Source organism: Mastigoproctus giganteus, chromosome 3 (assembly GCF_048544385.1).
Source record: "Mastigoproctus giganteus isolate SK-2022 chromosome 3, ASM4854438v1, whole genome shotgun sequence".
In the NCBI taxonomy this organism is placed as follows: domain Eukaryota; kingdom Metazoa; phylum Arthropoda; class Arachnida; order Uropygi; family Thelyphonidae; genus Mastigoproctus; species Mastigoproctus giganteus.
Window position 1 is genome coordinate 218,642,406 of NC_143577.1, and position 12,083 is coordinate 218,654,488.

The 12,083-nt window shown below is 38.4% G+C and overlaps 1 protein-coding gene across 1 annotated transcript in view; it reads left to right on the top strand.

The window, feature by feature from the left end:
• Window positions 1-795: 795 nt before the first annotated feature.
• The window catches only part of LOC150088728 (cytospin-A-like), a 382,988-nt gene continuing 371,700 nt past the window's right edge, over window positions 796-12,083 (top strand). Inside the window, exon 1 of the mRNA XM_090370880.1 lies at window positions 796-1,160. The gene's annotated coding sequence lies outside the window, so the exon portion shown is untranslated. The remainder of the gene's footprint in view (window positions 1,161-12,083) is intronic.

Consider the following 12,083-nt stretch of genomic DNA (forward strand, 5'->3'; position numbering starts at 1 on the left):
CTTCCTTCTGCTCTTCAAAAAAAATATATATATAAGAATGAAAACGACTTAAGTGTCCTTCACAGTATGGATTGTACTTTTTCCCCATGACGTCATTACTTCTGTCACCAAACGACTGGTGAAGGCGGTCACTTAATACTGATGAAGTGACGCGTTGACGTAGTATAATACTCACCTGGCTCGTTCCCATACCTGTTTCAGCCGACGTTCACTAAAGAGTCAGTGCGCTAACCACCAGCTCCGACTGCGCGATCTGCTGGGCTACGTAATCGGACGAGCTGGACAGAGACAAAGTGTGTGTGTGTGTACGATCGGGTTACTTCCAGTGCGGAAACAGTCATCGTTGATCTGACTGCTGCAGCGACTCTACTTCGCAGTTAGGCTAATCTCACTTCTATTAGCAGGGAAGGAAGGTTGTGCGCGGAGAGAATGAGAAATGCCGGCGCACGCTGACTGGACGAAAGTCATCACGTTTCTATGCAAACTTATCGTTGACGAATTAATGTCCCAGTACGAATGCAGCTGGATTTTCTTTGCAGCTCCTTGCGGAACACCTATGGCCTGATGGGTACAGCCAGCCAGGAGCGTGCGTGCTCGCTTGCAAACACACCCAGTCTGCCAACACGAGTTGCTAACTTCTAACCGATTGGTTGTGTCATTTGTCGGTGTTTTCTGCAAACGTTGAATCTCGATTTTTGTTGCCAGTGAAATGGGAGCGTAGATCGCACGTGCTTTGGCGTATATTTTATATTTTTTTTCTTCCTTCGTTTATTGCTGCAGTACGGGTAACTGTCGCTGCTTCTTACGTACCCGCCGTAGTCAACACGGAGCGTTCATGGTAAACACGTATTCGTTGCTAGCCGTCGTGGCTCAGGTGTAGGAGGATGTCCTACGTCTGGGGTCAATATCTGTACCCCCTAACATCGAGTGGTGTTCAGTATCGGACCGTGCACATTGCTAAAAGATGGAGCTCAACACGGCGGTGATCCCTCACAAGGCTACACCCATTGCTGGCAGCGTGGGTTGTCATGCAGCATTCGTCAGACTCTTTTACTGTGACCTTGATTTGTAAGAGACAACGCCTGGAATTATCAGTCAATGGGAAGATAATCATCGCATTAGAAACTCGCTGTGCCGATCGTCGATGTCCACTATGTCAGGTGAGTGGAGCTGCAACCTTGTACACTATTTATAACTGCAAGATTAACTATAAAAAAAATTCACTGTTGGGTAATTTAAATAAAATATACCGAAAGCCTTTAACGTTTATGAAATTTGACAATAATAAATGTCGAGAATAGCAGCTAAATAATTCTTATTCACAATAACCCTGCACATCTTTTCGCTTTTGATTATTCTCTGCATGGTACGAGTGCATTGCTAGTACTTACTACGCTTGTTTTGTGCCTTTCGATTAAGCTACGAAAAGGATTAAGCTTCTTTCGATTAAGTTACTTTCACTTGCATCGAAAATAGCTCACAGTAGAAATCACACACATTTTGATATGTCTCACTCAAACGTTATCGAGAAGAGTGTAAGTAATGTGTAATTTTTAAAACAGTTTTGAGGTCACGCACTAATTTGAAAAAAAAAAAAACAATTTGTTTTCTGGAATATCTGCGTAGACCCTTGTCCAGTAACTTGCATGGTTTCATCTATTACCTTGTAGCCTTATTATTATTTTTTCCTTATCGCGATTTAGTATTTCAGTTATAAGTTTGCTGTAATAAGCAAACCGGTATTAAAATGACTACCAGGAATGCTAAATAAGTTTCAAAACAGTACATTACAGAAACGTTTTCATTTGAGATTTGTTTAGTTTTAGTTTTTAAGCAAAACAACTTAATTCATATTGCTCTATTGTTTGTTATGCCAGATTCACGGACTGATTTGCATCTTGTACGGATTAAAAAAAAATCATCCTGGACACCTCAGTTCTGTAATTGGATTCATTGTACTACAATACCAGGGCGATCCCAAAGTCATTCCGTAAATGAATATCATAATTTATAAAGCGTCCATCTGTTAATGTGTACAACATGGGGTGATGGAACAGAATTAATTGTCCACCCATGATAGTTATGACACGGAAAGTCATTCAAGTACAGTACCAGTTATGGACATCTCTAGAAATCCATGAGACAACTCTAATCGTCCAAAGCGCTTCAATAGGCGTAATTTTAAGATTTTCACGTAGTACTTGTTTATTTTATTTGCATATAAGTGTAAATAAACCGGGTTGATATTCACAAGCCGGCACTGGCTTTAATACTGAAGCTGTTGGCTGCATTATAGATGAGTACATGAAATTAGGCAAAGCATAAATAAAAAAATACTTAATTATGGATACTTTTTTTTTTTTTTGAGTCCGAAATCATAAACAAATTGTTTTAAGCAGCCGATCTAAAAGAAAAGCGTCAACTTCTATGAAACAGCCACTGGATTTTTAATTTGTCTATTAATATCTGTTATTTTGATTATCTCTGTAAACTCTCCTTGCCTCTACCGACTCTCGCACAGATATTTGTAGAGCGATACTTTAACTATCTTATCATTACTGTGGAACTTATCTAGATTTGTACTTATAGCCTGATTGTACACGCAACGTTGCAACCAGGAATCTAGTTTGATACATTAACCACAATTTAATGAGTTAATTTTTAAATGCGAATTAAGTAATGCTTTTGTACAAATGACTGTCATTGAAAATTGGGATATTATAAGCACAATATAACAGTTGAGCCAGTTTATTTTTTATTTTTTTCTAACTATTCCTTGATTTCCCCAATCCACCTATATCGCACATGTCACAGAAGTCGATCACAAAATCTAGATTAATGGCAATTGTAATCGTAATATTGAAATTGTAATTGGGATGTCGGTAATTGTATTCAAATTTGTAACCCTTTCCATTTTTGTTCCCCCAACAGCACGGTCTGGTGGTGGGTATCGATAAGATACCTGAAACGTTACCTTAATGTACTGTATAGTAGTTTAGGCGAATAGCCTAATAAACTACATTATTAATTTCACGTGGCATAAGAGTGGTATTAAATATAGTAATAATCTTAAACTATCCTAATATTAACTTGGTTTAAGAGTGGTCATTATGGAAAACTAGATTTCAAGGGAACCGAACCGCCATGTAACGTTCTTCTCCAACTATATTAGAAGTATAATTGTTAGTCAGTGTTGCGCAGTTTGGTGAAGTGGCTTAGGAAAATGTCATATTCGTATGTATTGTCATAACACAGTATGACATTCACACCTTATATTAAATCTGTCTAAACAATTATTCTTCTATAACAGGGGCCTGCGACTCGCGAGCCGCATGCGGCTCTTTGAGAATATAAATAACTGCGGCTCTTTAACTTTTAACTTATGAAGCACAATTGGAAATGGAGTTAGAGGACTTAAAAATCAAGGGCACGTGGAGTGAAAAACTAAAATGCCTTAAAACTGAAATTGAGGATTTGGAGAGGCAAAAGGCTGCCCTTGAAATTCTACACAAATGGACGGCGATAGACGAGTTGAAAAAGCAAGACCAAATTGTGTTCGATGCGTGGATTACCGGACACGTATATAAATTTGAAAATATTTGCGTTTGGACTTCTCTCAGTTTTTGGTTCGACGAATTTCTGTGGGCAAATATTTTCGAACATGAACTTTATTAAAAATAAATAAAGAAACCGCCTGAACAATGCGAGTCTCTCAGCATGTTTAAAGATGAAAATATGCTCCTTCTTGAGTGAAGGAGCATGGATGTTTATTACGTTTTTTTCAGTATTAATAAATATTTCAAAATATATATATTTTTAATAAAACACCTTCCCACTCTATTCCATTTCTTAAAAAACTTCCCCCACCTCCCAGCTTTGAGCTGAGGTGCGACTCTTCGGATTTTCTTCTTCTTTTTTTTTTTAATTAGATCAAAAATGGCTCTTCACTAAAAAAAAAAACATATTTTAGAACATATGCTGCAGAATTCTTAGCTTGTATTGGGCAAGATGAGACGAAGGTCCTTTTTGCATGCTCCTGAACGAATAATATTGCGCAATATTTCAGTATTGCTCAATACAAGGCAGACTGTACCTCCATTGAGGAAAGTCTACACTGAAAATTTCTGTAGGAAGAGGTTTTATGAAGTAATGCATTCAAATGAAAGATGTTTAACCGAAATTCAAACATTCTACATAAGGGTATTACTAATTCTTATTTTTAAATAACTGTTTGTTTTCTTTTATTAAAGAGATATACTCTTATCTTTAATTTGGTAATAAAATATTTTTAAAAAATTGACGTTATTGAAAGGTACAGTATTTGAGAAAGTGTCTGGTTAGTACTGTCGTTATAAGTTTAGTATTCTTTTGGGGGAAAAAATATATGCAAGGCAGTACACCTAATTAGGTCAACTTGTAATAATATTGTTGTCAAAAGTTGTTTGGTTTTAGCTCCTTGAAACCATATTTGTTTCTAACAGTTTGTCAGAATTATTTTCTTTGACGGGCTTGAAATCCATTTCTCTAAATACACTGCTACTATCTAAGTTTCATATCAACCAGACATTAAGTAATGATTCTGATAGACGAATAATAAAAAAAAAATGAAATAGAAAAAAAAATTGTTGAAATATTTTTCTTGCGTGTTTTATTTTCCAATGAAAATAAAGAAACTCGTCGCTAAAGAAAATTATAAATCAAAATAGGGCCTCTTTTTGAAATAGTTGTATTGATATTATTAAAAATTGGCCATTTGTTATATTTCCTAACTCGCTTTTGAATTATTGCAACCAGTGAATTACGCATAGTCTTGCTTAAACTATTCCTATTGTTGGGTGCCCACGGTTCTGGGAACTCCCTAAATAAACTTGGACGAAGTTGGTGCAATTCAGGGAAAACGATTTCGATTTTTCTTTTGATGTTCTAATAGTTCTTTACGTATGGACCTCTGAGGGTTTCGTAATACCAAAGATATTTATTTGAGTGATTTGAATTTTTAAATCGAATTTGATCCTACGTATGTTTAATATTTTCAGTGAGAAATGCTCATAATGCAGATTGTCATTGTGAGACCAGATAGATTACTGAAAGGCATTTAAAGGAAACTTTTAAATTCGATCCTTATTTTTGTTTGCGTGAACTTAGATTTTTCAGTGATGTTTCTTTTTTCGAGGAGTTTGGCAATCCATTTTCAAAAATTACCGAAATAAATTTAAATAGATTTTTTTTGACAAAAAAAAAATCTATTTAATGTCGTTCTGATAAAAGAAAATCAACATTGAAAATGTGTGTTTTGTCAATGAACGTGTGCAGTGGTCTTTCTCAGAATGTAAACAACCCAGAAAGATAAACAACAGTAAAGTAAGCATGGTTGGTCCCTCTTGTTGCTAATGATGTGAAGCTTCCTCAGGGGGAGTGGAAACTGCATTTCAGAAAGAAAGATAAACAACAATCGAGAAAGCTTAGTTGATGTGTGTGTTGTGCTAATGATGTGAAATTTCCTCAGGGGAAGTGAACACCCGCACAGCCCACGTGTTAGTAGAGATGAATAGGAGTGGGTAGGTGGATGTTTCCAACTACAGTTTTTCGTTATTCCTCTTGTAGTATAGTGGTCAGGTGAAAAACCATTACCCCCACAGATTGTTATTGTCTGCTTTTCAAGTTACTGTTACTATAGCAACAGTATGAAACTGTATTAATGTTGCTGGCTTGGACGGGGTTTGTGTGACTCACTTAACATAGAATCGTTTGATAAGCAATGGTGCATGAAATGAAGTCCCACAAGTACTTTAACATCCCCTCTAGTCTTTTGTTGAGTCGGTTAATGCAACTTCATAAGGGTTCTGCAGCCGCTTCAGTACCCAAATTTGTTTGGCTTTAATTTTTAGCTAAAGCACGAGCAGAATATCAATTTAAGTACTTGAAAACAAACTCAATGCGACACTAATAATCATATAGATCTACTTGATTATCGTAAAAGATTAATTTATAGTCTGAATTCTGTTGTAACTAGCAAATGCGCTTACACAATATAGAAGTGAATTGCACTTTATAATGGCTTAAAAGAATGTAAGTTTATTTTTTTAATACTGCTCGATCTTTTTCCTAAGAAAGTATGCATTAATCTGGAAATCAGAAAGTATTTCTGCTTCACCTCCAAATTATCAACATTCCTGACCTCTCCTTGCAGCATGCATGTTACATCCAAACGTAGATAAACATGAACCTCTCAGATAGCTATTAATTAATATCTATAGCATACGATAAATAGTTAATTGGAGGCGTTCCTTTCAGTTATCTTCTGCCATGACCTTTTTAAAGATGTTTTATTATCTATTATATTTATAGAGCTTTTGGAGAGCGCCCTTTCTCCTAGATAAGTGACCCCGCTATACCGATGACAAAACTGTATTCAATTTCAGGATATTTTAATACTTTCATTCTGGACAGTTAGGTGATGTATTTCCTGCAGGGAAAACACACACATCGTGAAAGGGAATTTGAAACATCCATTAAAGTCTCCGGCAATAAGCTTAATTTGCATTCTCTCTCACTGGGGGAGTTAGAAATGATTTTAAAGAAATATGGGAAAGGGAGTATTTGGACAGAATTTTCACACTCCTTTTGAGTGTTAATATTGTTGCATTCACTAGCGAGTTTCCACGATTCCCGCCTTCTTCACTTCCCCTTTTGCTCTCCCATCCGATCGCATGATTTCCCCGAAGCTCTTGGAGACATCTAAACGAGGGATTTCCCTTCGCCGCCATGCCAGAACAGGGAGCAATAGCCGCTGAACCGCCACGCGCCTCATTGCTTTCGAAACGGTGCTCTCCTTTAAATGGTACAGCTCTGCTCAGACCCTATCGATCGAGTTGCAGGCAGACATGCTACTTCCGCGTTTGTCCCTGCGACACTGGACTCTGGTAGGGGTAAGGAACGCACATTTACACGACTATCAAATGCAAGAACGAACAACTTCATTGTAAAAATGCATTAAGTTGGGAGAATGAAAAATCACTTAATCTTGTTTGAAATATTATGGATCGCTCTAATGTGCTAGGAGTCTCAGAGGGTGGGGTGACAGCGGGTGCAGAAGATTATAGTTTGCAAGAAAAGCCCTTAATTGAAGTTGATGATAAAAAAAGAAATATGCCCTTGTAAGTATTCCATATACGATGGGATTGCAGTCCTTTGGGATAACTGTTTCTGACAAAAACGCTGTTTATCTGTCCCCCATAATGGTTTTATATGTTCCTCCAGAATTGCAGTTAATTACTTGAAAAAGGCGTGAAGGGTTCATTGGCTAGGAAGTTGGAGATCTTAGATAGCACCGAGTGTGTATATCTATATATACAATATAAGGGTGGTACATATTACCAGCTATACAAACAGATCAGGGCCTCCACACTGAATATATCAGTAAAATAGTAGCGGCAGACGTCACGAGACACTTCAGTAGCCAAGGTGAAATGTCGGTACAGATGAAGGAAAGTTGCCGTGCCCACACATATCAAAACTATGCGCACCACTACTAGACTATAACTTTTTGCTCGAAATATTCAAGTAGTCTGTTCAGTCTTCCGCGCGAGAAGAAAAAGGGAGAATGGCGCGTGACGAGGCAGCCGTTCTACCATGAACGACCTTAGAATAGACAGTAGAGATGTTATCTCAACTTTCCTTCTCGTCTGCTCTGGTAGCGAACGTGAGAGATTTGAGGGACCGATGCTGGAAGGAAACGAGGGGGATCTTAGGCAGTTTTTGTACCCTTAGGGAAAAGGCTCGTAGACTTTAGGTATTTTCTATCGTCAGTATGGTACAGGGGCATAACTCACCCTCCTTACAACGTTCTTCGGATTCGGTTTCATATCTAAAGTAATGGATTCTCAGTGATAAAGTTTCAATAGCAGTTTGAGGCGGTAGTGACTTTATATGTTGTACTGTACCCAAAGGAATACGTACTTGTATATTTTCCTTGTGCAGGACAGGCAACATACATAGAGAATTATCTTAGGAGTAGTCTCTGTAGTAAACATTTGTTTCAAGAGATGAAATGTTCTGTACTCCCATGTTAGAGTAAAAAAAAAAAAAAAAAAAAAAATTGTAGAAATTAAATTAATGTTAATTACAAATCATTTTGCTAATGATTAAGTTGGATTTCTTGTATTAGTATTGACAAACCGATAAAAGGAAGCAACCCTTATGTAACGTCAGCTTTTCTACATTGCTTCGCAATTTATTTTTCAAAGAAATAGTCTTTCTACTGCTTTTAATATTGCTTTTAAAAAGCAGTTGCGCAGCCAGTTTCGAAACGTGAGCCTTATTATGTTCAATAATATGTTTATGTGTTGTTACAAGAGTATATAATTCCTTGATTATCAGAATAAATTGCCATTCCTAACGTGTTGCACATTTTAATTCTTTTCATTTTTTTTTTTTTTTTTTCCTATCATCAAAGTAATTTTTTCTGTCATCGTTCAACAACCACAAGCATTCCTTGAATTATGTTGAGTCTGAGATGCGCATTTTTGCATATATGCGGTTTGTATTCATAGAAACATTTTTTTCGAAATTCGCGACGCATTTAGAGTTAATTCCAACGTGGGGTCAACCGCTACTAGAACTTTTCTTTTTAAAGAAATTATCAGAACTGCGCGAGCTATAATGGATTGGTGTGTAGAACGATATGTTAGAAAAGCCCAGCCCGGCACACAAGATAGTTTAATGTGGTTATCGGGAAATCAACCGCCTATCTTCATAATTGCCCACACCATCTCATGTTTGAACATCAGTTTTCGTCATCGTGAGATACATACAGATTTTATTTATTTTATATATTCTTAATCTGCGAAGTTTGAGTTCTTATAACAGTTATTTGTTTTACAGTAACACTGTTGAAAGTGCAAGTATTATTTGTATTTTCAGTTATTATTGTATCGAACACTTACAGTACAGCATAGCAAATATTAAGTTTATTTTTATAATTATAATCATATTTTTATTTAAATTTAAAATGTTTTTTAAAATACCGGGTTGATTCAAGATTGGCCTTGAATTTTCTTATTGTTTTACAGGAGAAAAAAAAAAATAAATAAAAAATACCAGAATCACCAAACCAATTATTCTTTATAAAGATGTCCTCTACACTGCAGTTTTCGCTATCACCCTTCGCAAGGCGCTGATGCCTGCAGAATAAACAGTAGGCTGACTGCATAGTCAATTCGAGACATAGCATTAGTAGAGGCATATGATGCAAGAAAGTAGCATCAGCCAAAAAAAAAAAAAAAAATCCCATTTCACCCATCCATTCGCTCCAAAAGTTTGTCCAGTTCTTCCTTGAATTTATTTAAGCTATCATCTTCCACAACGACAGATGGAAGTTTGTTCCAGCAATCAACTATCCGCTGGCTAAAAGTGAATTCCGCCCATCTATTCTACAGATCTTTCCTCAATTTGAGTTTATGCCACCTCGGGTTGTAATCTGAGCAAGAGGAAGAATACCATTAGCATTTGATCCTGCTCAAACCACTCAAGACTCTTATTGAGTTTGAGCAGGCTCAAACTCAATAAGAGGCCTTATACACTTCAGTCAGATTGCCTCGCAGGTGTCTAGTCTCCAAACACTGCAATTGCCAGAACTTAAGCCTTTCTTGGTAAGAGAACGGAGAACCCCCTTTGTTCCCCTCACCAATCTTATTGCCATTCTCTTTACTCGTTCTAGCAACTCTACATACGTCCTAAATAAGAAGAACTTTAGTTATTCCTATTTCAATAGAACTTTCAGAAGAACTGAGTTGTTCCTATTCAACAGAACTGGAGTACGTCATTTGTTTGACTTTGTGCCCTTACAGGTAGCCCAAACAAATGATAATCACGGGAGGCTAGATCCGATTTGTGAGGAGCGTGGTTCGTAATATCCCAGCATAAAATTTCCATTGCTTTTGTGTAGCAGAATTACCGTTTTCTATTGGCCTTCTCTTGCGCACTGCTGTGTAAACATCACTGAGAAGCATTTGACTATAATGCTGAACATTAACTGCTGCACGATGACAGAATAGAATCAACCATTCTGAATTGCTGTTTTGTTGTTGTTTGTTTGGGGAATTTTTTTTAGGCGCATCGGCATCTATGGCCATATTGCGCCACATTCTGAATTGCAGAAGACTTATCTTGAAATTTTTATCATCAGTGGTGATGAGGATTCTTTTTTGATTCTGGAGAGAAGGGCAGTAGTTTGCCCATGTTTCATCACTATTGCTACAGAAATGCCTCCCTCCTGCGCAAACCATCTCAAGCTGTTTTCTGCCGAACAGCTTCAACTGTTCAGAATAAATGGGAGGACGTTGTGCCATCTGGTCGAATGTCAGCACTTTGAGACCTACCGCATGCTCATGTTAAGCTGTTGGATGCACATGAGCATGCGGACATTCCCGGTGTGGACTGCTATTAATTCTATCACTCTTCGAACAGCTGTTGGTTACTTTTACAAATAAGAAGATATTAGAAACAGTTTTTTCCCATCAAACCTCCTCTCACCTTGTATTGGGTTTACCATTACTGCAGTCCTTTTGAGTTTGTTTGTTTTTTTTATCATGTTTACTATTTCTGCAGAAATATTGAGAAAATAGTAGAAACGATAACAATTTACACATCATATTTTAATGTGATATAGGATCCCCTTTGTTTTGTAATATGGTATTGCACGGTCTTTGTGGAACACCTTCCGGCAATTTAGGTCTTACTATGTCGATATACACGTACTTCTTTCTTCCGTCACAGCAGTTTTTAATAGGTCACATCAAATCTTTGCCATCCGTCAGCTGATGGAGGAGAGGATCCGGTGTGGACAGCGAACCGTCATTGTTTTCATTGACTTTAAGTCTGCTTTCGACTGTGAACATCGGCCTACCTTATGGAAACTACTAGAGGTTGAACATGTACCTCGAAAAGTCATCACACTCCTCCAAACTGCATACAACGGTTTAACCAGCCAGGTGCGCATCCAGAACGATTTATCTGAGGAATTTACCATCCAAACTGGAGTCCGCCAAGGGGATGTAGCCTCCACGTTGCTTTTCAACATCGTGGTCGACGCCATTATGAGGCAAGCATTCAGAAACAGACGGGGCATACATTATGACAAGGATCACTATGTGACTGACCTGATGTTTGCCGATGATAGTGCTATCTTTGCTGGTAACGACTCTGAAGCCACGGACATCCTCTACGACATTGCCCGCATTGCCCGGCCATACGGTTTGAAGATCAATGCTGATAAGACAAAGGCTCTGACAACAGATGGGTCGCAAGCCACCATCTATCTCGAAGGCGTCCAGATCGAGCAAGTGCAGGACTTTAAATACCTTGGGTCGCTGGTCCAGGAGAAGAAAGTTGCATCCACCATGGAAATCCACAGCAGAATTGGACAGGCGGCCACTGCGTTCGCCTCGCTTAAATGGTGTCTGTGGAAGAGGACCAACATTTCCTCAAAGACTAAAATCCGACTCTTCCGGACTTTGATCCTGCCCATTCTCCTTTACGGATCAGACACATGGATTTGTCTCAAGCTAGATTTAAACAAACTTGAGGTATTCCAAATGCGATGCCTGCGGCAGATTTTGGGCATCTCACTTCGTGACCGCATCACTAATGATACCATCCGCGCCAGATGCCAACAGCAACCAACCATTGCCGACCAAATCCAGAAGCGAAGGCTTAGATGGTTTGGCCACGTATGTAGAATGGGCACGAACAGAATACCATCCACACTCCTTTGGAGACAACGACCCACCCAATGGAGCATCCAACGGACCGCGCCTAGGAAAACGTGGGCCAAGCAAGTGGAAAATGACTTGAAGAGCCGACTTCTCGACCTTAACCAGGCCAGGACTGACGCCATGGATCGTAAAGTATGGAAGAACATCACAGAGCAAGTCCGAAACCCTGCGGCACCTACAGCAGCATACTGGTTGCGTGGCCAACCGCCTCCCCCAGCTGCCAGCTAAGGACCAAGAAGAAGAAGAATAGGTCACATGATTGACGAACCTTCAGATGTCTTTCCATTTCGACACCATCCCAAAATGGTC